Source organism: Protopterus annectens, chromosome 7.part0 (assembly GCF_019279795.1).
Source record: "Protopterus annectens isolate FY-2018-M chromosome 7.part0, PAN1.0, whole genome shotgun sequence".
NCBI lineage: Eukaryota > Metazoa > Chordata > Ceratodontiformes > Protopteridae > Protopterus > Protopterus annectens.
Genome location: NC_056739.1, coordinates 1,826,129,374 through 1,826,156,826, shown reverse-complemented (window position 1 = coordinate 1,826,156,826; position 27,453 = coordinate 1,826,129,374).

Here is a 27,453-nt window from a genome sequence, read left to right as displayed (position 1 = left end):
AAAAAAGAGTTCTATTGGTAAAGGGTAAAAAACAGAAAAAGAAAATTTAAAGGAGCAGGTAAAAAAAATAAAAAAGAAAGGAATGGATGAAAAAGAATATATACAGGTAATGATTGAGGGTTGGTATAATAGTTACAGTAATTGATTCTCACATTTAGAATGGGCTATTAAGAATGCTAATTTAATAATTAACTATGAACTTTTGAAACCATGAATCTAAGGAAAAGGGAGAATGAAAATGTTAAGAGTTCTTTCTGTAAATGTAAATAGTAACAATAATTTAGTAAGAAGAACAGCGATTTTGGAGTGGTGTAATACATTTGACATAAATGTAATTTTATTAGAAGACAAAATGTTTAAGAAAAGAAAAAAGATTATAAACAGAGAAGCTATTGGGAGGGCATCTACAAAACACAAAGGAACGAGTGACACAGCTAAAATAAAAACATTAATAAAATAAAAAGTTAGCACTTTCAGGCACAATAGGCACTAGATCAGACCATATTACATATAGCTTTAAATTCACAGCATTTAAAACCATAATTTTAACAATCATTCAATAAAACAAATAACATGATTTAAGTCCCAGTTTTAAAGGCACAACATCATTTAAGATAAATCATTTATCACATTGCATCAAAATAATCCACCTTATTTCTGCATGCTCAGTTCTATTAACAAAATCACCTCCAAATCTTTAGATATTAATTGTAGCACAATAAAATTGAAAACATGTGTATTTCCAAATATCTCAATGTGCTTAGCAAGGGCATTAGCAGTTTTGTTCTTCTATATATCATAGAGGTGCTCCATAGTAGTTTTGTTCTTCTGTATATCATAGAGGTGTTCCATAACACACTCTCTTAATGATTGGTTGATGTTTTTCTATATAAAATCAAGAGCATACAGTGCAAAAGGCTAAAAAAAAACTAAATCAGTGGTCCTACAAATAGCATACAGCCAAGGTGCATAATACAAGCCTATATCAGGATATACAAAATACTTCAAGTGAGAAATATATCTACTAGCCTCACAGGAAAAGTGGGGATAAGTCCCTAAACATTGTGATACCTTTACAGTGGTTCTTTTATGCCGATAACATAAATGATGCTTGAGTTATTTATTATTCATAAAACAAAAAATCAGTTTTTTACTAATGACTTGTTTCAGCTTTTTATCGAACATCAGTATTGACCAGTTCTTCTATTGACATCACAAACTGATGTTATATTACTGGAGTAAGTGAGTGCACTCCTAGAAATAATCCTTTCTGCATCCAAACCTTTTCAGGAAAACTAATTTCATGATGCATTAAAATATGATCTAGTCCTCCCCCTTCTCTCACCATGCACTCTCTCATAGTCAAAGTGACATCATTAGAGGAATAACCTCTACTAATAAAATCATCAAATAAGGTCTGAAAACCTCACTGCAGGCTATCATCATCATTATGGAGTCTAGACATCCTAATGCACTGACCCCTAAGTATGTTCCTGCAACAATAAATTTTTTTCCTTGCAGGGCTTTTATAGACACCAGTCTTAAAATTTCTGTCCTCTGTTTTAGTGATTGTAATGTCAATAAAATCAATTGTAGTCAATGAATAGTTGGCTGTAAACTTTAGGAATGCAGTAGTACTCTCAAGATACAAAATACATTCTAATAATAATGGTAGATGTCCTACTCATAGCAGAAAGACATCATTGACAAAACTTTTATAGAACTTAATGTATTGAGCAAATCCATTCTCTATTAAAACATTAGTGGTCTCCCAATGTGCCAGAACCATGTTAGCATAACTATTGGCATATACAGTGCCCATTGTGACTCCAAGTTTTTACAAAATAAATGTATCTTCAAATAAGAAGACATTATTCTCAAGCATAAGTTTGAGTAACAAACAAATCAAACTGATCAAACTATTTAAATATTCACTATTCTTGTGCAGAAGTGATCTAACAGATTCAATTGTTACATCATTAAATACAACATTAAATAGTGAACACACATCAAGGGTAACTAAAAAAACATTCTGAGATAGCACTAAAACCCTGTACACATTTAGACAATTTATAAAAAAACTGCTGTGTGCCTTTCAAGACAGATGGAACCTCATTCAAAATAGATCTATGTTTTTTCTCAGTATAAACTGATAGCAGTTCCATAAGCCAATTCTAACCTGAAAAAAAAGGTCTTACAGGTGGTCTCATGGGGTCTTGTGTATTTGTGGGAGACCATATATAATCTGGATAATTGTATACTCTACTAAAAGAAACTTATATAAATCATGTGTAATGAGATGACTCATCAGAAAATCATATAGCATAGCATGCACATATTTGATAAGTTTATCTACATAAGGATTATTCAACAATACATAAGTTGAAGAGTCAGAAAGCATATCAAGCATACTGTTCTGACATAACATTCTGTCAATAACAAAGATCACTCTGCCTTTATCAATTGGTCTAATCTGAACAGATCTCATTTCTTGCAACTCAGTCAAAGCTGCATGCTCATATTTAGTTAAATTGGGTGTGAAAGTGCTAACCTTTTATTAAAGTTTTTATTTTGGCCATGTTGGTCAGTCATTTGTGTTTCTTAGATGTTCACTTTTTTCTACATTTGCACCTTCCTGCTTGTTCGGTTCTTTTGAAACATAATCTGAAATTTTGAATTGAGGGATATTATGGAATAGCCATATTCTGCAGAAATACAATAAAGATACTGGATGTAAATGGGAGGATTAAGCATTGTAGATTTAAAATGGAAAGAACAAGTAAGTAGAAGTATAATGTTATATGCTTATACTAATTGTAAAGCATGGGAAAGCTTATTTCATCATATTTTAGACTATGTGGTGCAAATATGAATATTATAATAACAGCATACTATAACTGTGATTTAAGATGCAAGTGTGAAAAAAAATGATATAAGAAGTATTTTAGAAGTTATAAGATGTGGTAAGTTAAAACCTTTGTTCCAAAATTCATGGACATACAAAAGGGACATGCATAGAACTAAACTAAATTATTTTATGGTATCAGAAGGTTTAGTTATAGGAGACAGAGAGGTAGTTGAAGCAGGATTTTCTGATTGTCCTGCAATATGGCTAGAGATAAAAAAACAATGAATATATACAAATAGTCAAAGGGAAAAAAAGATAAATGAGAAAGCATAGGATGAAGAAGGAATGAGATTGCTAATACAGTTATAGAAAGATCATATTACTATGAGAACATTTTATAAAAATTGGTCTAAATGGTGGATGATATTTAAGCAAAAATAAAAAAAATATTTTTACAGTGGCAATATGATGTAAGAAAAGTAGAGAAAAAATATAAAAAAATTAGAACATAATTATAGAAAGTACTTTGACAAAGAAAAAGATTTATATGAAAGAATTCAAGAAAAATTCAAGAGCTGCTATATAAGCAAATATATATTTTGCAAGGAAAAAGAGTGGAAGCAGCATGTTACTTAAGCAGATTAGTAAAGAAAGATGGTGATGCAACGAGAGTAATAAAAAATGAAAAAGGAGAAATAATAAGACCTCAGGAACATATTAAGAATAGTGTAGTGCAGTATGCACAAGAAATGTTTACATAAAAGAAGAAAGGGAGATTTCTTTAAATGAGCTAGATAAAGTATTAAGACAAATAAATAAAGATTTGGATGTAGTACCAGATGGAATAGGATATGAAATGCTTATAAATTTAAGGAATTGGCAAAACAATACATGTTTTTTAAAGATTTTGAATGAATGGTTAAATGAAGGTTTTATGTATAACAAACTATATAGTGAAATACTTAAATTTATATGGAAGAAGAAAGATAAACAATTAAAAAAAATGGAGACCACTAATATTGCATAATAATGAGTATAAGATCTTTATTAAAATAATACAAAAGAGATTTCAAACTAAAATGGAAAAATATGGAAGATATTATATATAGCATAAAGGGGAAGAGTTGTCAAGAAGTATTAGTGATAGTTAGGGAAACTATGGCTGATATTATGAATAGAAAAGAAGAAGTGAAAATCATGATAGGAGATCTTCATAAGGCATTTGATGTAATTGGACATAGCATCTTATGGGTAATAAAAGAATATAAGCGAGAAAGTTAGGAAATTATGTATGTCAGTGTATAGCAATAATAAAGTAAAAATACTTATAGTATAAGGCCGGTTTAGCCAAGAGGTACATATGAAGAGTGTTGTAAGACAGGGATGTCCAATGTGTTCTATACTCTTTGCATTATGCATGAATGTGATAGTATATGAAATAAATCACAAAATGAAGGAGGTGGGGCTTATAACATCTGAAGGGTAAAGAACTCCAGCTCTGTTAACATATGCAGATGAATTTAGTAATTCTGTGAATATCTGGACAGTTGAGAGGTATGCCAACCATGGAGGGGAGACAAGTAGACTGGCACATAATGTCCATTTGAAATAAAACTTGATTTAGAGTGAAATAAAAAGTTTAAATATGACAAATAGGATATTGCAGTTATATATGAATTCCCATTTAAGTAAATATGAAGCTTAGTTTATATATATATATATATATATATATATATATATATATATATCATTGTGATAGAACAGCTCAGGTGCCTTCCTTAGCTATATTGTAGAGCCAACTGCAGTGGCTGTCGTCTAAGTGGGACAATGTAGTTCCATCAAGGGCTGCTACTAGCAAGTTTTAAGTTAAAATATTATTCAAGTCAAGGTTATGCAACTCTTATGAATATGGGAATAAGGTTTCTCAGATTATTAATTAAAATGGTATACTAGGAGTCTTTGTCTTTTAAGCAGTTTGAATAATTCACTTGCTAAACCAGCTTTAGAATGCAGTGCACACTTTGGTAAATGTACAACATGTGAGGAAAAGCTTCTGAAACAAGAGCAAAAATTTACTTAAAGCATTTCAAAATCTAGTGGAATGGGCTACATTACTAGATTGAAGATTTTGCAGATTTACAGTACTAATTATAGATGTGTCAGGGCTTAGTTATGCCTGGTGCATAATGTGCTTCATAACTCACTCTGAAGTGTATCTTTTGGATAAGATCTATATCCCTTCATCCACAATCCCATTTTCCACTTTTCTCACATGGGGTCTTGGTTGTTACTTCAACAATGACAGTACCTAGAGCCCTGGTTCACAATGCCAGGTGACTAGCTCTACTTCAGCTGTTCTCCCTTACCACATACTTGCCTGCACACACACACCTATGGTCCATTTAAAATGTCTGAACTACCTACTGCATCTCTTTGGAATGTGGGAGGAAACCAGAGTACCCAAGAGAAACCTGCATGAACACAGGGAGGACATGTAGACTCTGCACAGAAGACACCCCAGTTGAGAATTGAACCAGAGAATGTCTTGCTGTAAAGTGTCAACACCAATTGTGTGCCATGTACATCATTTTGGAAAATTGTTGAGGGTAGATAACATGCATTTTACCTTAATGGTAGTTAATACAGATAAAATGAGAAGACACAAACTCACAGAATTAGGCATTAACCCTAATGTCACATGCTGGGGACCTAGATGGCTCTTAGATAGGAAGCAGGAAGTTAGGATAGGGAAGATCTCCTCCACAAAGAGGCCTGTCACTAGTAGAGTCCCTCAGGGTTGTGCTGAAGCTGCTCTTTTTTATCATTTACTTCTCGGAAGACAAAGGTAATGTAAAAGGCCTCTGACTTGACCAAGTTTTCAGATGACTACAAACTAGGAGCAGTCATCAAATTCCTCCAAGACACTAACATCCTACAGAAAGGACACTCAACAGAATGACTGATGCGATAACCATGGCTTAAAACCCATTACCAAGAAATCCATAATAGTACCCTTTGAGAATTCAGTCACCATAGGAAACTACCTCACTGACAACACTCCCCTAAGAGTGGACCCATTAGTCAGGGAATTGAGGATAGTAACCAGGCTTTCAACCAACATGTGCATAAGGTAGCAGGCATTTCATTATATGTTGTTCAGTTTATAAGCAAGCTCATGGTACCTAGATCAAAGAAGGTCATCATTCTTCTGCGTTCAGCCTCATCAGACCCATCACTGAATAAAACACCCCCCCTTGGTATATACCTTACCAAGCACATGCAGCGACTGCAATGTCCACAGTGCTTCCTCTTAAAAATATATAGGATGTAAACACCATGTCCTGTGCAGATCACCTCAAAGACCTATCTCTATACTTGGTTTCTGAAAGACTGTTGAGAGGTGATCTATGCCTGACATACAAAGCATCATTGGTTCCCACTCTGTTGGAACTTTTCCACGACTGCAAAACCAATTGAATCAGAACTACTAGATATAGGGACTTGACATTTGCATGAGACATAAATAGGACATGCTGCAGTGACATGTATGTGTCTCGGAGAATTCTCCTCCTCTGGAACAGGATTCTCATTCATGTGAAGCAGAGCTCTTATCTAACCCTATTCAAATGTAACATTGACAGTGAATGAGAAATCTGAAATTCACCACTGGTCTAGCACCTATGCCTCTAATGGACAGAGGCAATTTGCAAATCATACCTTGGCTTACAAATACCCCTTTAAATGACCTCTAAGACTCAGAACACTTGTAGAATACATTTTGGATGCATTGCTAGGCTTATAAAGGAACCAGAGGTTGTTACCCGACTATTCACCTTTGAACCTATACATGCATCAGTCTATTTCAAGTATTTGGATTAACGCCCTTTATATAAGGCACACTAAAAATATGAATTTATTTAACAGTCTGCTAGGTATAAGTTTGACAATAAAGTAGTTGCAACAAATACTATAGAGTTTTTGTTTCTGACTGCCTCTAACAACATAAGAGCAGAACTTATGTGAACCTATGAACTTCAATATAAGTGAAACACAACTAGAAATTTTAAGCTTACTGGTGGGGGGGTTATTGAGATTATTTTTGGACTTCAGGTAACATACAGACACCAAGGTTTATATGTTCATAGGTACTTACTAGGCTTTTGATCTGTGAGGATCTTTATATGCCTAGCCATGCATTCCCATGAAGTTTTTAGCCCTTACATTTAAAACAAATAATCTAGAGATGAACAGAACATTTTCATGGTGTTCCTATCTACTAGGGACAATGGTGACAAATCAGGAGTGAATTTATGCTTACCCATCCATTTAAGCAGAATACATTTGAGTAGTGAAAGAAAAGTACTTTGCTGTATGTGGAGATGAAGACAATTTCACAGAAGTAGAATTCTCTTTGGTGTATCTGTATCTCTTCATCATGTTCTATTTATGCTGCAAAGATGACTGAGATATCTTGAGCAGGTGCCTATGTCCCCATTGGACTTGAATGCACAGTGCACCTGACTGGATATGGTCTATTCAGGCTCTTTATGTGAGCTACAGATTGCTTCTTCGTAGCCTGTATGACATCAAGGGCATGGACAAGGCTTTGAGGCAGTCCCATAGATTTTATGATTTAAGCCTTTGACTTTCCTAGTAAGAAAGCATTCTGGGCATTTAGATTTTGTCAAGTGTGTGTGCAGGTACATCCCAAATGGAGCATTATAGTCAATGATCAGCTTGAAGAGTGTGAAATACAGTGGAATGTCCCATCCTTGGACCTGGACACCATGCCATAAGCTGTGCAATGAAAAATTATTTTTCTACAACAGTGTATACATAGTGATCAGGTCAAGTCATTGTCTACATAGCCTCTAGGTCCCTAACTACTGGATCAGTTTTCATGGGAGTGTTGTCAGTGTTAGTCATAAAGATCTTTTTGCTTGTCAAAAGATAGCAATATAAATTTCTTGGCATTTAGTTTTAGCCCATTGTTCAGACACCAGCCATTGATTAGGAAAATGCCATCTTGGAGGAACTTGGTGCCCAGTAGGGAGTTTACAATGGCCTTTGGATATTTAACTAGAGAACTTAACAGTAGTTATAAAGCCAATATATTTATCTCTAGAAATGTATTATGCAATCCTATAATAGATATACTTGCTGGGTCATTAATTAAATTCCCATATTTTTTTTTCAAGTAAATGTTTGCCAGCCAGTCTTATTTGTCCCTGAAGTCCTGCTAAGGATGATTGTCAGACTTACAATTAGAAGATGGGTTTTAGGTATGACAGCTGATGAGGAATAGTGTAGGATTTTTTGAGCTAGGAAGATGACAGGTTTCTTGAGCAGGACATGAGATGGGATGCAGAAGCAGCAGGTCAGATGCATGTTCTCAGGTCATTTATCCTCAGTAATCACTGTGACAAGTACCCAGACTTTGTCTTAGGTACAAGGCCTTGGATAATTATGTAACCTCGATATTGCTTTGGGTTATGTGTAGATATACTCTTTGGATTGATTACTTGTCTGGTTAAGGTTAGCTGTTGAAATTAGAAAACTATGTATTATTTGATACAAAATCATAAAAATAATAATAATAAAAAAAAAAAACACTGCACAGATCAAACAAAGATCACAGCAACATACTTGCAAAACAAGGCTGTGTAGATCTACAGATATACAAATGCTGTGTTTTAGCTGGGGGTCAGGTTAGCCACTTCCACATTTAAGCATTTATGTAGTACTCTTGGATCAGGTGACTTAGATTAATTCGGTGAGTCAACTAAATCTCTATAAGACAGAAAAGGCTTGCCTTGCTCATTATGAATGTCTGAAGAGGCTATCTCTGGTAGCTGGTAACCTTAGGTGGTGTCTAGCTAGTGAAAGCACCAAACAGACAGGCCATACCACACCATTGTTATACCTTTTCCCCATTCACAGAGGGAGGTTTACATACTGAGTTGTTTTCCACCATTGAAGTATCTCCCATTGGAAGTCTCTTTCAGTCTACTGGTGGTGGTCCTGACTTTTGAATTTGTGAGATGAGGATATTGTGTCACCATGTCCTGGTGTGGCTGACCATCAACTTCTTCTGTTTGCTCCTGGCTTCCCCCTCCAATTGTTCTGCATCCCTCCCACAGTTCAAGCTGGTGGATGAGAGAAATGATAATGCTAAGATAAAGTAAGTAATAGGTTCATAGTTTATAGGTGTTTACTAGACTGATGACGACAAAAGCCCTTTTAAGCCTAGTCATGCACCCCAAATCTCTGACTAGTTCTGGTTGATAAGTGTAAGCAGAGCCTTGGGAGATGAACCATTTACAGGTGGCCTGCATCCATTAGAGATATAGGTGCCAAGTCAGGAATGAATTTCCTGTTCCCCATCCAATTGTCCAAGTTGCACTTGAATTGGGTTTCGGAGGAGTTCCACTTCACATCTATGGGAAGTCTGTTCCAGAGACAGGGTAGTCTCTGGAATGCATATCTGTCTCTCCAGCAGGTCCTATTTATATCACAAACACAGTTTAAGTGTTTAGCATGGGTAATTTGGGTGCTGTTTGTTTTGTGAATATGCAGGAATCCATCAGAGTAGGGTCTGAAAATGCCCTGCATGCCAGACATAGATCTCCCCTCAACAACCTGTAGGAGACAGAATACAGAGATACAACTTTGGGATTGACTGCACAGGACATTTATTTACTTTCTGTGGAACTTCTGTGAATGCTCCAATTATTGGATATGCCTGGTTAGGTATATACCAAATGGAGCAATGTACTTAATGATAGGTCTGATGAATGCCGAATACAGTGGAAAAATGACTTCCTTGGACCTAGATGCCATCCATACCTTTGTTTATAAGATGCACAACATAGAATGATTTCCTCATGTGATGGTCAAAGGCTATATTACTGTCTAGGTGTGTCTCTAAGTACCTGATCACTGGGTCAACTCTAAGGGTTTTTGTTGTCAATATGATAGTTACCAGAGGTGGATGACTTCATGGCATTTAGTTTTAATTCATGGCTCTGACACCAGTTGTTTGTTTTTGGCAGCCCTTCGTGGAGAATATTTGTGCTGGTTTGGGATTCCTAATTTGCAATCATCTGCAAATTTAGTCAGCTAGATACCATTGACATTGTTCTTGACTTCAGAGAAGTAATTGCCAAAAAGTTGCGGTCTAAGGACCGATCCCTGTGGGACTCCACTTGTGACTGGCCTCTTTGTAGAGTCAGCCTCCCCATTTCTAACTTCCTGTGTCCTGTCTGTAAGCCAGCTGGCTATCCACACACAAATGGGTTTGTACCTAACCTCCTGAGTTTTTCAACAATGCCTGAGTTTGGCATTGTGGCAAATGCCTTGGCCAGGTCAAGGTAGGCATGTGAACCATTTTGACCTCATCCATTGCTTTGGTGACCTCAAAGAAGTCCACCAGGTTGAGTGGGCATGGCCTATCCATGATGAAAGCAAACTAGGTTAGGTCCAGTGTTTGTATGTTTACTATATCATTATTGACCATTTCCATGATAATTCTTTCCATGGCTTTGCATAAAGACTAGTTAGACTTATGGGTATTACTGTTGCTGTTCTCCATTCATGAGGCACAAAGCCTAGTTGAAGGCTACAGTTAAATAGCAATTGTACAGTGCCTTATAGGTCACATTTCATGCTATTTAGAAGGCATACAGGGAGATTGTCTGGGTCTATTGATTCAGTGTTCTTAGGAGAGCATTAAGGACCGGTTCCTACATAATAATAATAATTAATAAACAAAAAATACATAGAATATGTAATAGATCAATTGGACCCTAATCAAGGATAAATGTAGCTGGGGGCAGGGTGAGAGGGGCCAGATATATTCTCATTGTAAGGTTTATAAAAATGAGTCAGTTGCACACTCCTTAATGATGCAGAAGGCCATGGGTTCTATTTCCATACCTGGTTGCTGGATTAATTTTTCAATATTGCTGTAATTCAGATGGGATGTTAAACTAAAGTCCTATCTGCCTGAGTTGATGGTAGCTCAGGTGGAAGAAAAAGATCCAACACATACAAAAAAGACTAAGGGGATTTCACCAGTGTTTTGGCCACATTTCCCCTATTCAGTATGAATGCCACCTTGGGTCTTCCCTGAACACAGATAATTGGCCTAGTGTGACTAATCAAGTCAACAAAGCATAAAACAAAAAATAACAAACATGATATCAGGAGAGGGTAGGGACGTCCTAAGGCTCTTTTATATTTTTAAAGCTCAGCTCATGTAGTTGGAACCCACACAATGCCAGGGTACTTACAACTTAGCCTCAAGCTCGGGAGATGGAGTCAAAGTTATGTGGCACCAATATCCAAAATCAGGGGAAAATATTGTTTTTTGGTTTAATAAAAGTAGAGACCCACTATAATAATAGTCTTTCATTGGCATTTAGTTGCTGGAATATGTGAAGTCTGATGCTCAAATGTTTTTCATTTTGTTGTGCATTCAGTCTTCAATGATTTCCCAGAAAACTTTAAGTTATGGGGCAAGGTTCTGACATACTGGAAGACATTCTGTAAAATCTGGACAGTTGAGGGATATGGCTGCTACTTGTGGCCTTTTTGGATGGCCAGGGTATCACACTGTTTGGAGGCTTCCTCCCAAAAAAAATGGATGGAGAAAATAATGGAGCAAATAATACAGAGTCACTTGCTAACCTGAACTAACCAGTTACTTAACATCCCACTAGTATCTATCAAGTTCCCCTTTTTACTACTTTATAAGAATCTTTAAATTAGCTTTACAAAAAAAAATGGACTCTGTATGTTTTTCTAAATTTAGAATCTCAACAATGTTCTATTATTATCTTATTATTGTATAAATTGTATGTTATAATGTAAGTTATGTTGTTGCCTATGCTTGGAGCTTTTCTCCCTGGGCTTCTACTGAAAATGGACATGTATCCAGTTAGACTAGCCCGGTCAACAAATGTAAAATAAAATAAATAAAATGGGACATTCTATGTTGGAAAGGTATGGTAGTCCTCAAAGAGCTTCTGTGAGGCTGTTTGTCTGCTAATGGACAGAGCTTCTAAATTTTAGATATTGTCTGATAAGGTTTTCTGCAGTTGTTGTCAGTATTCCTTGTTTATGATACTAGCATTGTGCAGGGGATTGCCCTAATTCATACTGAGTATTTCAGCTTTACATTAGAGTAGGCTACAAGGATAGCTTTGCCCACGACTGGTTATTGGTGGCTCTCCATTTTTCCTTGTAGGATGGTGAACATGACAGAACTTATTCAGTGGCAGAAGAAGATCAAGTTCTGAGTGCAGGAGTTTTTCCAGCTTGCACAAGGCCAACCTAAACTACCCAAGCAGGTCATCCTGGAAGTACATCACTGAGAGAGGCAAACAAGGAAGGGCACAGATGAGCATCCATCCAACAAAACTTCTGGGAAGAGAGGAAAGAGAACTAAGATGAAAATTATAGGAGTCAACACCCTAATATTAGTGGAGTCTCAATTGGTACCAGGTAACAGTTTTACAGTTGAGGTGCCAGAGAATGTTCATTTAGCATTTGATCAGTTGTTAGATTTTTGTGCATGACTTATTGTGCAGAATACATGTAGGCAGTAGCAGGAGTTTCTATAGGGTCTCTGATCTATGTATTTATTTTATTTTTTATTTATTTGCATTTGTTTACTGGGAAGATTTGACTTGTCTTAGCCCCTTTTCAGTGGAGGCCAGGGGAGAAAACCTCAACTGATATATTTACAAGAAAATAAAAGGAAAATGATATATTACATATAGTACTTATAAATTATACAACAAATAGTTCTTTTTTAAAGGATTTTACATTCCCAACCTGTGTTAAATATGCAGGCATATAATTTCATATCTTAGAGGCACAGATAGAATAGAGAGAGTCACTTGCTGTGTTTTTAGTTTTGGAATGGTGAGCATAATCTTGCTTGAGGACCATAAGGTTTTACTTGGGGAGCAGTTATGGATGAGATTGTGTAGGCTTGGGCTAAATCTGGTTTGTGTAATTGTTTGTGAATTTTTCTTATTTAGGAGAAATTTATAGTGTGTGGAAGTTTGAACCAGTTTAATTGTTTAGGTGCCAGGTACTGTGAGCTTTGTTTGGCAAATTGGTATCAACCATTGCTATTTTGTTGTAGCATTGTTAAAATGTATGTATTAGGGTGGTGATTAAGTTAGTGTAAATTGATGCTGCATACAAAAGAATAGATAGTACATAGGCCATAGCAATACTAATTCTAACTGTATCGAGGAATGATTTTGCTCTGTAGAGACTACCTCAGTTTTGATGTTTTTTATGGCTATACAAACAAACACACCAACCAGTAAATAACAAAGAATAACCACAAAACTGGAACCAATATATTTTAATTTAGCGCTTTCGTCTTGACAATGCAAAAGACTTCATCAGAATCAGACTGATGATGAAGTTTTTTGCACTGTCAAGATGAAAGTGCTAAATTAAAATACATTGGTGTGGTTCCAGTTTCATGGTTATTCAATGTTTTTTTATGGCTGGTGAGATTTTTTTTTTCAAATTTTGTTTGGTCATTGATGATAATTCCATTTTATAGCCTGTTTTTTTGGTCTGTCTGTTAAGTAACTGTTTAACCATTGAAGTGAGGGAGTATTAAGCCCTTATGATGAAATTGTGTTTAAAGTTAAGGTGACAGACTATATCAAAAGTCTTGGATAAGTCCAAGAAGACAGTAGATACTAGACTGAATTTCTGCTCTAGTTGATTGTATTTATGATACTAAGTAGAGCTGTGGTGGTGTTATGGTTGGGTCTGAAACTATGTAGGGAAGAAAAAGTTATGTACTTTTTTGCATGTTCCATCAACTACATATGTATGCATTTTTCTATGATTTTTTTTATTTTTATTGATTTAACATATATACAATATATGTACAGAAAGGAAGACATTCAATATCATGTGCTGTAATACAGTGTAAGAAATCCATTAAACCATTGAAGTAATCCAAAGAAGTTAACAAACCAACTATTGTGGTATTTCAATAGCAACATTTCAAGATTATCTCAGCAACTAAAGGTCATAGTATGATTTATAGACCTTATTCTAATAATGACTTTTTCAATTTTTCATAATATTGTTTTTAAATTTTGAAATTCTTGGAATGTAGGAATTTGTTTTCCATTTTTTTGCAATAATTTTTCTAGCTATTGCAAGAAGCTTCAAAAACATTTTTTGTTGTTTAGCTTTTACATAAAAAGGAAGGGTAATATTCATTAGTATTGCTGATCAAGTTAAATAACAGCTATCAGACAATAATCCTAAAAAAAAAAAAAAAGAAAAAAAAAAAAATTCTCTCTATCCAATAAATGTTTAATTTCTTACAATCCATACAAATATGTGCCCAATCAGCTTTTACATTCTTACTGCATCTTCAGCAAACCGAAGACGTCATTTCAGTAAATTTGAAAATTTTAAAAGGATTAGCTAGCACTCTATATATACATTTCCACATTAAAAACTTTTCAGTATAGACTTGAAAATGTTTGACTAACTGACTTAAGTAGTACAGCTTTATTCTTATCATTAATTGAATCATTTAATCCATTGCTATCTAAAATTCTAGCCCTTTGCATGAACATTATTATTATTATTTATAATTAACTTCTATAACTCAGATTTCTTTTATATGTTTATTTACCTTCAGTAATAGCAACCATATACTAATATGATGGGGAAATAGTGTTCTGTTCTTTTTCACTTAGATTACCTACAAATTAAACTAATTTCTTTCTAATGGATAGTATTAGCTGATTAACAGATTCATCCAACTTACAGTATTTCATTAGGCATTCTAATGCCTTAGCTTTCCCTTCTACAAGCAATCAAACTATAATACTAACCCAGTCCTTTTTAATATATTGATTTTGGCAGTATTCTGAATTTCCACAAATCTAGAGGTGTATGTGATTTGAAAGCACAAGAGCTTCCATTTTAAAATTAAACACATTTCTTAACAGCTTTTGAGACTGATTTCATATATGAAGAGTTCAATGACTGAAATGAATTTCCTTCTAAAGTGTCTTTTATTAACAAAATGAAGGGATTGGTATATACGTCTAATCTGTGATATTTATAAACCTATATGAATTTAATATAATTTGTTTTGAATGATTTTCCATTGGCTAGTATAGGTTGAATCTAGCCAGAGTTTGATAAAGTTAAAATGTGCTTCTCTTTTAAGAATATCAGGAAAGCTAACACTACCATGCTCCAAGAGTCTAATGTGACCATTATAAGCAATTCTTGGCGTTTTATTATACCATAAGAATGAAGTTAATATTTTTTCCATTTCCTTTAATAGTTTTTTTTGTGGATATTAAGGCTAGTGAATGTAATATATAGATTGTCTTAGGTAATATAGTAATTTTAATAAGAACTAAATTCAAAAGTAAAAAATAATCATTCCATTTTTAAAAAGGAGTGACACTTTTTTTTTTAAAACTATAATTTATAATCTTACTCACATCTTGATAATTTTCTGTTCCTAAATATTTTATTGTCATTCTCAATTATATTTATATTTATCTTTAACTTACTATCTAGTAGTTGATTCATCGCTATTGTTTAAATTGTATTATTATTAAATTTCAATAATGATGTTTCTTGAAACTTTTCAATTTCCTTATTTGTTTCATCAATTGAGCTGTTTAGATTGCCTATAGTTAATAAATCATCATATGTATATGACTATATTTTAGATTGATAATCCTTACAATCCAAAAATTCATCAGTTTTTATGATTGCTTCTTACACTAATGGGTCAAAGGTTCAATGACTAATGCAAATAAAAGTGGAGATAAGGGACATCCTTGTTTTGTACTTTTTAAAATGTAAACCCTTGAGAAAAGTAAGATCCAATTTTGATATACGCTTTAAAATCCTCTACACAAATTTCTTAATATTCCAACACATTGTTTTGGAAATGCAAAAGCTTCAAAAGTTTTAAATAAATAGTTCCAATCAATGAAAACAATAAAATGCCCAAGCCACAAACAGCATACTACAGAAACTAAAATAAAATTAAAAAGTGCAAGTAAAGTCACATAATAGAAATAGCACAGTGCATAACATTGCTATAACACTGGTGTTACCAATCTTCCAATCTTCACTTCTAAAGAGATATTTTAAAGTTAATAGTTATTTTGGGCATATTTCTTACATATATATTTGATGTGCAGTTCAATTCTCTTCTCTTTGTCATCATAATTGCAATTCATTTGCTTCCTGCTTTCACATGCATCACTTCTGACCTTTGACCTTTTCAAAGACGTAAACTTTCATCAAAATATGAGAATCAGGTGGGAAGCAAAGCAAGGAAGAATTAGGTAGCTTTGCATAAGTAAAGCATTTGGATCTCATGCTCATTTTTAGTGCTAACTGCTTCATATGCAACCTGTGAAAGGAATGTGTTATTAAAGAACAAATAAAACACAGTTGCTAACACTTTAACACTACCAATTACCATATGGTTTAGATCTGGCATTCATTTAACCTTATAATACACATAATGAGTAAAAACAAATAAAGTTGTTACCTTACATAAAATTAAAGTTTCCTTTTCTATAAATTACCGCTTAATACCATTCTAATTGAGACAATTGTCTCTTTATCATTTAGGAATTTAATTATATGTTCAGCTGAAATGGAATATATTTAAGTCTATTATATATAAGCTATAGTAAGACTAAATACAGAATACTTAAATAAAAAGCATAAATAATACTTATATTTGGTTTGAAGTTTATAGTCCGAAATAAATCCTTTAATTAAAGAATAAATATATTGCTTCAGTAGACAAAACTCATGAAGTCAGAAACTAAAAGTAATTTGTTTTTAAGTTTTTTTTTTAAACTTTAGAAGCAGTTTTCCATGAAATCAGCTCACTATGCCTCTTGAGGAATGAAGAAGCATTCCAGTCAATTTCTACCCCGTTGTTGAGAATTTTAGATTTTTTTTAAAACAAATGCAGATGCCCTTTCCAGTGTGTCAAATATTTTAATTTCTTCAGGAAGACAATTTTTTATCTTTGCAGGAAACAGTAAAGTAGCTTTAATATTATGCTTTTTAAGTTCGTTAATCACCATATTTCCTTTTTTCATTATTTTACTGGAATAGTCATGATCAAATCTCATTAGATGTTCATCTATTTTAATAGGTGGGTTAGAATATGCTGCTTTTAGTATTTGATCTATTTCTATGCTGGATATAAATTTAAATGTTATTGGATGTTTAGGCGAGTTTCCTTTTTTTAAAAAATCTATTTGCCCTTTTTACTCTAAACGATAAAATTTCAGGTAAATTCAAGTTTGTATGCAACTAGGTTGTTAAAAAGTTTATTATTTTGTCTCTCTCATATTTTTATGTATGCCATATACTCTGATATTGTTTCTTCTCAGTCTATTTTCTAATTCCAAAAAAATAAAAACTACAGAAAAACACATCACCCTGGAAGAAACAATGAATCTTTAATATTACAAGTAAAAACTTTTGCCTAGCAAGGCTTCCTCAGGCAAATCTAAAACACTTTATATTGTAGCAGTAGTTAAATACTTCAAATAATCACATGATAGGTTAGTCACATGATAAATATCATATGATCCAAAAATCACAAATAAAATAATGACAATACATTTTAAAGCTTATATAAATACATAATTGGAACATATTAAATATACAAATGAAAAGCTTTTGTTAAAATCATTTGCGTGTGTGTGTGTGTGTGTGTGTGTGTGTGTGTGTGTGTGTGTGTGTGTGTATATATATATATATATATATATATATATATATATATATACACACATACACACACACACACATACATATATATATATATATATATATATATATATATATATATATATATATATATATATATATATATATATATATATATATATATATAGGTTCCCTTCGGTTGATCAAACTGACAAAATGCTGAACATTATTTTGCTCAGACCATATAACCAACATTTCAGAAGTTTGACCAGAGTGAATGGACATTGGAATTACATTGCAGAACTGGAAATCTGCCATTTTCCTCAATGTAGCGTGATATCGGAGTTAGTATATTTAATTAGCAGGTGGTGTAGGGGTCACAGCACCCCATATGGGTGGTGCAGTGGGGCTTGCCCCCCCCCTGCAAAAAACAAAAACAAATTGTTTTTACTTTAATTTCAAACTTCTAAAATTTCTTTGATCAACTAAATTTAATCCATATATACACATAGATATAAATATAAAAATATATAAAAATTGTTCTATATTAAATTAGTGTGAATGTTATACTCTTTTGTGTAATTCTGTTAAAAGTTTTAAGAGAAACATGCCCATGTAACCCATGGGCAGAAAGAAGCTCTCAGTAGTAGTATACAGTGATATTCAGACATTTTGGTGGTGTGGGTAATGTCACCTCCCCTTAGATTATTATGTAAAACACTCAATATACAAAAGTTAAATGCATAATTCTGCCCATTTTCTAATATGTGTTTGTAAAGAGCATTAGTTAAATTAATCTCAGATATGACTGCTAATGAGCTGTTTTAATTTCTGATTTGTTTTTCCAATGTAGTAAGCATTGCATAAAACACATTTTGAGCAATAAACAAGATTATTTATATTACAATTGCCCGATACTTTCAAAATACCTCAGACCCGTCTATAAGATGCAAGAAGGTCTTATCTGTGTTAATATAACTACAATATAAACATCTACAATTTAGATGTGCCCTTACACATATTACAAAAAGAAGCTTGTACAGATTGCTCCACTTTGTAACACAATAGTTGTTTTAAATGTGAGCACCTTCTATAACCAAACTAAGGTTGTGATGAAATAATAGAATTCAATTCAGGTATATTCTGGAGAATATGTCAATGATTACTTATAATATGTTTATTCTGGGAGGTATTTTTATTAAAGATTAACATACATCTAAGTGTATTATATTGTGAACGTAACTTCTTATTGTTTGATTAACTGTTAGAAAATATGGTCTTTGCTATAAGGTCATGTTGATTCTTCACCTCATTACAAATATATCTAGTGGTTTCAGTGGCATACCCTGTCTTATGAAAATCATTTACCATATCCACTAACTGTGTGTTCATCACATTGTCTATAGTGTTCAATCTGGCAAGTCTCATCATTTGATTTCGCATGACATTATTAAATATGAAATGTGGATGCATGCTACTTCAGTGCAAATATGAACTGTGTTTTACAGGTTTATTTGTGCAGCATTGTTTCTATACAGCTACAATTATTTTTTTAAAAATAATGACATCTAAAAAATCAATTTTCATATTAGAAAGGCTTTTCTTAAACTTTAGAATGGTCGATGTCTCAGAAATATAATCAAAAATGTCATCACACAAGCATTTTTCACCCTACCATATCAGAAATAAGTCATCTACAAAATGCTGATACACCAAAATTTTTATATGCATATCAAAGGTGATAGAATATGTTTACATTCCCAGATATGCATTACAGTGTTTGCATAGCTGCTAATGATGGACATACCCTTTGCTATACCATGCACTTGTCTAAACATCTGTTTTTGAAACAGAAATACATTATTCATAATTACTAACATAAGTAGCTGACATAACATATTTATGTAAGGATGGGTATATTCAATAAATTCAAGAAGAAGCTCTTTCACATATTGCATTCCTGTCTCATTAGGTATAATGGTAAACATGGAATCGAGATCCAAGGTCAGAAAAAAGCAGTTATCAAGACTGTTTCCATTTCACCATACATATAACTGTTGTAAAAAATCATGGGTATCTTTAAGAATAGTTCCTGTTTTGTCAAAACACATTCTTAGTTGAGTCTCCAAAATTTAGAGATAGGCTCTATAATCCACCCTGTAGGTGAAACAATAGGTCTTAGACGTGGATTAGTTAGAGACTTGTGGATTTTGGGTATGCCATACATGAAAGGGATCTTTTCTGTCTCTGTGTATAAATAATCAAATAATCAAATAATGAAGAATTGATCACCCCTTGACTCAAAAGCCTTCGCAGATGTTCAGTGACAGTAATTAAAATATGATTGTATTTTATTTTATCAATGCACTCATAATCTTGAAAGTTTAACATATGAGTATCAATATAAAAAAAACTGTCAAGAACAACAACCCCACCTCACTTATCAGTGATAGTGATCACAATGTCAGGATTCTTTCTTCATGATAAAATTGCCAAATTTTCATTAGGAGTTAGATAGTAAAACCTGCTTTCTTACTCTTAGGATACATATAAATATCCTGCTCAATAGTCTTTTCAAAGACATGTACAACAGAATTTTTAACAGGTATGAATGTTCTAGAGTGCTTTAATGTACCTATGTTATTTGTACATCCAGAACCAAGGCACGCATTTAGATTCAACCCCCTCACAAAATATGTTATTTATGAAAGTGTTTTGGTGATGCCAGTGGTATAGGCAGGTACACAGTTTAATATTTTAGTTAAAAAGGATTTCTCATCCATGATTAATGTGTATTTGGATAAATTAAAAACAAGTTGTTCTATGTCTAGGCCTGCCTGTGAGTTACTGGATGGTTGAAATCCTTCCTGCACCATTGAGCATGCAATATTTTCTCTATCTTTGGATGGGGTTCTGACATCAGAAATGGTTGACCTAAAAAAGGGAAGTCAGTGGGGTCAAGTACAGTTATTGTATTTGAATCCACAATCATTTGTTGTGTAGCATTTGAATTTATTAGTCTTGCAATACTATCATTAGCTGTATGAGAGTCAGTGGGTTGCAGAAGAATTATAACAGCATCTTCAGGATGAGATATAATTGCTTTAGTATTGTTAGTTTTATCTTCCACATCTGATACTCAGTTATGTGAGGGGTATGTAACTGTATCTGTTCTGTGATTGGACCAAAAAAACACATGTCCATTTTTAAAATCATTGATGTCCCTTAAGAGTTTCCTCTTTTTGGTCTTGATCAACCGTTTCTTGAAGGCTGCAATACAACCATAGTTTCCTGTAGTAATTCAGTATGGATGCTTTGTTCTACCGATGCTATAAGTTCTAAATAAGTTGCCTTAATGTCACCATGTAAATCAATCTCAACTGGCTCAAAAAAAGCATTCATAAACTCCATGTATCAAAACAAGCAAATCAGATTAATAAGTTGCCATCTCCTCAGTAGGTCTGGATATTTGTTATGATAGGTGGGCATCTTCAGAATCCTTTGGCCACAGGGTATACGCTTATGTTTCATGTGCACAGAAAAGCTCAAATGCTGCCATTGCAGCCACTTAAAATGAAAGCAGATATCTTCAAATTGCTTACATTTCATGTTAAATACTTCCAGTGAATATGTATCTAGAATGACATGAGGTTCTGTTTGCTCACCTTCGTTTTCAAGTGCACCAAGTAGTGGGTTTATAGGAACACCCATCACTTCAGATAAAGTAAATAAAAATGAATAGGGACATTACTAGTGGAAGGTATAACTCCAGCTGCAGTTCTTGACATGTCCATCGCCAACTACATAAAAAACACAATATTATATATAAGAACAACAGTTAGCCAAAACTGAAAAATCCCGTGGTATTTCACCATCATGTTATGATACAGTATGAAGCACATAAACAGCTTGGTAATAACAATGCATAGCTACATCCATTGCAGGGTATTCTTGAAATAATATAATTAGTATCAACTGCAGTTATTAAAGAATAAACATAACAGTGTGGAGCTTTCCGGCTGAGGGGGGACACAGAACCCAGTCCTGCATGCTGAATTCCTTTCTGTTATTTTTTTTTTCCAGTGGTACCCATGTGGGGTTTCTGTACTCTTTATAATTTTGGTGGGCTGAGAAATGTGCATCAAGACTACAGGGAAGAGAATAATAAGCTTTCCTGCTATATCCCACCAGTGGATTAGGTCATGCCAGAAAAGAGATAGTTATTTTCCAAAAGCTTTTAAGTTTGCTGTACTATTTAGCCACATGTTATGATTAATAAACTCTAGGCTAAGAGAGGAAACACAGATGGGTATGCCTGATAAATTACTTTTTTATGTATTTGTCTTTGTTGATCAGGAAAAGTATGAAAGGGTAAAACCCATTTTCAGTAGAGGCCCAGGGAGAAAAGCTCCATATTTACGTTACACATAATGAACATTTATAATTGCAGGGTAAAACCTTTGTAGATTAGCTTATTTACATGATTTTTAAATACTTCTTATATAAACATAGCATTTTTTTACAAAAAACAAGAGAGAAATTAACCTATATTGGCTAATTACTGAATAGAAAATAAAATACAATAATAGTTAATGTATTTGTTGCATCATGGCTGCAGGGAAAATATCAAACTGGGATATTTTTTAGGTTAGTAATAATTTATAGACAAACAAGTCGTAATGTAGTTTAAAATTGATAAGAGAGATATGAAAGGAGAAATTATGGAAATGAGCAGGAGGATAAATGGTCAGAGGAGGGGTTTCGCTAGTGGTGGGGTTTCAGGGAAGGAGGATAAGTAAGAGTTTAGGAAATCAGTGCAGTACGAGGAGGATGATAAGGTACAAAAGCTTGGGAAGCAACGTGGCTGTAAGAGGTGAAGAAAAGTACTCTGAATAAAGCTAGCCAGGTGACCAGGAAGAACAGAGCCATATTTGTCGCAGGTGCTGTTTAAGCAATTTTTTGAAACTATTTAAGCTTTCTGTCTATTTTATCTGTGTGGAGATTTCATTCCATACTTTTGACACATAACAAGAGTGGAGATAGTCTCCAACAGTGCTGAATGTCTTCCTTATACATAGTAAGAGTTTATTGTTAGAGTGAATGTCTCTACTGAGTGAATGATATAGAAAAGTGTTTTGTAATGCTGGGCATTTTCTGTAGAGTAAAATAGGTTCTGTACAATGAGTAGCTGTGAGACTGTCAACTGGTTTAATTGCTTTAATGAAAGACAGTGGTGTGCTTTCTAAGGTTAGTTGGTTGCCAGTTTAGCTAGTTTGTAGTAGCAGGAGGCTAGTTTACTTTTCTACATAGTATTGATATTTGTAAGAATAGGGGAAGCATATAACAGAGAAGGAAGGAGGTATGTTGCTGCTGGGGTAATCTTTGCATGATCTGAGTAAACTTTTACTATGTATCAATGAGACATTCAGTCCAGGTCATAGTACCACCACAGCTCTGTTAGCATTCACAGAAAGCATAAACCGGAACAGGAACTATGGTAAACTTACTTTTGCCCTTTTCTTAGACCTATCAAAAGCCTTTGATATGGTTAGCCATGACAAACTCATCTGCCACCTCAAAAACCTAGGCTTAGACAACCAATCAATTTCTTGGTTCGAAAACTATCTTAGGGACAGGCAACAAGCAGTACAGTGGAACAATAACTTGTCTCCACTTTTACCAGTCACTCTTGGGGTACCTCAGGGACCAATACTGGTTCCCTTGCTGTTCTTAATTTTCACAAACAATCTCCACTCAGCAGCAAATAGCACTAGCCTTATTCAATACGCAGATGATTCCACTGTAATATGCAGTGCCTCAACCCTGCAAGAACTATACAATAAAACTCAGGATAATTTCCATTCAGTTGAAAACTGTCTTGGATAATCGGATCAAAAAAATAGCGTACACTCCTTTATTGTCCGCTTCCGTCAACAGACTTCATCAGAATAAAAAACCTCTCTTTAATCAAGGTATATATAACACTACTAATCAAAAATAAACTGAAACAATTAACTAAGTTAATTAGTTAAAAATAAATTTCTATTTTCAGTATTAGAGGTTGTTCATCCTGATCTCAGAGGGGGGGATTTTAAAAATTATTTGGAACAACGGGAGACCCTTTGCCAAATTAAGTGGAAATCTGACGTACACCCAGGTTTAAATGATACAATAAATGTAAAATGTTTTTTTTAAAATACAGGGGTTTGTCTGTAAATAAGAATGCTGACATCATTTCTGTTTTTTCTTGATTCTGTGTTTTTAAAATTTTTTTAACTAATTAACTTAGTTAATTGTTTCAATTTATTTTTGATTAGTAGTGTTATATATACCTTGATTAAAGAGAGTTTTTTTATTCTGATGAAGTCTGTTGACGAAAGCGGACAATAAAGGAGTGTACGCTATTTTTTGATCCGATTATCCTTGACTGTGGTTTTATTTTGCTTTGAAAACTGTCTTACTGACAATGGCCTCATTCTTAAACTCCAAAAAGACCAAGATCCTGCTATTTCACCCCTCACAAAATACCAGCCTTACCGCCACTTTCAATATCCACTCTAAAAATGGCACACTTATCACACCCAAATCCCACACAAAACTACTAGACGTCATCATTGATAACAAGTTAAAATTTAATATCCACATTAATCTAGCTATTAAAAACACTCACAGAAAGCTAGGTAGTCTCTACAAACACAAATCCTTCCTGACCCATACTGCTAAGACCACAATTGCTCGTACTCAATTGCTCTCAACATTACTTTATGCATCCCTAATCCTAACAAATCTATACAAAACAGAAACCAGCAAACTGGCAACCTGCTATAATCAATTAGCCAAATTTGCTAATAACTCATCTTTTAGAACCCATCACTGTCATAACCTAAAACAATTGGACTGGCTTGAACTGCCAAATTTACTAATCTACAATCAACTTATCATCACTTATAAGCTGCTCACCCACCCAAATAAAACACCATCTTTAAGCAACCTAATTCAGCAGTATTACTGTCCTAGGCAACTCTGCTCTACAGCTAAGTTACTAGTAACAGTTACTAGATCCCACAACCATGCCGGTGACTCCCTCTACTCATCTTACAAATCCACAATTTGGAACTCCCTGCCTTCATCCATTACCCTGGAATCTTCTCTATCCAAGTTTAAAAAATCTATCAAAAGCCATCTCAACAAGAAATGACTATGTCCCTGCTCCACACCAGACTAACTTCAGTCCTACTCCACTACTGCAGTAACTCTTGCCTTAAACACATTGTCTCCTGATAGGACTGCACAGCCTTATCAATACCACATTCAGATGCATGATGTGACTCTAGATATTTAACATACTTTAATATTGTTTGTATATGTATTGATCATTCTATATGTCTTTGTCAATGAATTAATAATGTGTACTCATCTATATAGCCTGGTTGTATATACTAGAAACATGTTAAAATATTTTGTTTGTATGTCTTGCATATATGTTTCTTTGGAGCTTTTCTCCCCGGGCCACCACTGAAAATGGACATGTATCCAGTTGGACTATCCCGGTTAACAAATGTAAAATAAATAAATTATAAATTAAAAATCTGTTAGGTAGTGTTTTCCCCTAAAGAGGAAGCAGAGATTTTAGTGAATTTTCTTGGTGGCATGAAGCATATAAAGATCAAATTTGAGTTTGTCAACTATAAATGACTCTGAGTAGTTTAGTTTGGCTTATGGTTTCTGTTTTTGCTACTGCGGTGGTGGTGCTGCGGTAGCATTGTCGCCTCACAGTAAGATGTCCTGCTCGATTCTCACCTAGAGCATCTTCTGTGTGGAGACATGCATGAATGGGCGTACCATCATTGAAGGTTGTATGTCAGAGCTGGCAACTCGGCACGTAAAAATCTACTGCCAATCATTAGTGGACCGGAGTTCCACTGTGGCGACCTCTAACCGGGAAACGCTGAAAGACACAACAACTTGAGGTAATATGAAATGTGTGTTTCTGGTTAAGGTGTTATTTAGGAATAAACAGCATAAGCTTAATGTCTGGCATTAAGTGGCAAGTTAAAATTTTTTAACCATATTTCAATATTAGTGAAGCATTTTTGAGTGATTTCCTGTAATTTTGTTTTGGATGGGGCAAAGCAGATAATGGTCGAATTGTTGGAATATTGTATTAGAATGGCAAATGTTGTATGTTTATTTATGAGAATATTAAATAGATGAAGCAAAGTACTGACCCTTTGGGAACACCAATAGAGACTGGTTGAAATGCTGAAAGGTTTTGTTGCCTGCTGATTGCATAAATAATTGTGAAACCAGGAGAGGGAGGGGTAAGTGAGACCTAGAGTTGCATGTTCAGAAAGGAGCTTTTGGTGGGATACTGTGTCAAATGCTTTGAAAAGGTCAAGGAAAAGTTAAGAAACAAGGTTGTCCTCATATTTCTGTATTGGTTTACTATGTTGGTGAAGTTGAGGAGAGCAGTAGTAATATTGCAGTTGAGTCTGAAACCGTGCTGAGTGTTGGAGAGGAGGTTGTGTTTGGTTCTATGTTTTATAAGTTGAGAATGAATGCATTTCTTGAGGATTTTTGACAGGGGTGATAGGATAGCAATAGATCTGGAGTTTGTTAACTCTGTTAAAATACCTCCTTTGTGAAGGGGTATAATAATAGATTTTTTCCCAGATGGATGGGACATAATTTTCAGTTATTGACTGATCAGAATGGAGACAGAAAAAGAAAGTGCTTCTGCGCCTATTTTAAGGAACTCATTGGGAAGGTTACTGACAGCTGAGGTTGCTGCTTTTATTTTGGCTAGTAATATTTTTTTTTACGGTTGATGCTAGGATGGTCTGAAAATTAAAGGACAGTGTGTTGCTTTTGAGAATAGATGGAAGTTGGGGGGTGAAGTGAGGTGGTCAATGATTAGTGATAAAATTGACTGGATAAAAATGAGTGTTGAACTGAGTGTCAGTGGACTCTATTATCTGAAGTAGAGGGACAGGGTGTAGTGTTATGACAAGGGTATATAAGTTTATTTAGAGAGGACCAAAAAAGCCTAGGGTTGTTTTGGTGCTTTTGTTGAAGATTATTGTACTAAGATTTCTTGTCAGATTTAACAAGGATCTTTGTATGGTTTCTGAGATATCTAAAATTTTGGTTGGCATGTTACATTTAATTCTTATACTATTGTATCCATGTATCTCTTTGCAGTATGAGCTGTTCGGACTCTTTTGTCAATCATGGCGCTGTGTTAGTCTTTACCCTTCTTGTCCTAACTGGTGCAAAATCATTTTGTATTTTAGGATGGTGTAAATGAAAAAAGTAACTGCTTTATCTAGGACCATTATTTTTAATACCTTCCAGTTGTAGTTGTAGAGGGGTGTAATAAATGTTTCTTTGTCAAATCTACTTAAATTGCATACTTGTTTGTAGATTGTTTGTGAACCATAAAAGAAAATAAAGTTTACTGAAAACAATAGCAGTTGCAGTGGTGCTTAATGGGTAAAGATTCCCTGTCATTTGATGAGAGAGAGCAGCTACGTCCCACATGCCAGTACATTATAAAATTAAAACAGGTTATAGTTTTGATTAGCTATCAGAACAGTGGCTAATCAGCAACTGTATGACTTGAAAGACAGCAATAATATTGTGAGCTCCTTTTGAAGTAATAAGTCACAGGTGAGGAAAATGGTGATGCACAGGTTCAAGGGAGTCTATGTCCATCCTGCCTTTTTCTTAACTGATGTTCTTTTTTACAGTTAAGGCAACTTGAAATTGGATGCAGAAATAAATGAAAGGCAGAATGCAGAAACACAGCAGTGGCAGTAACATAACCTTAATAAAACAAA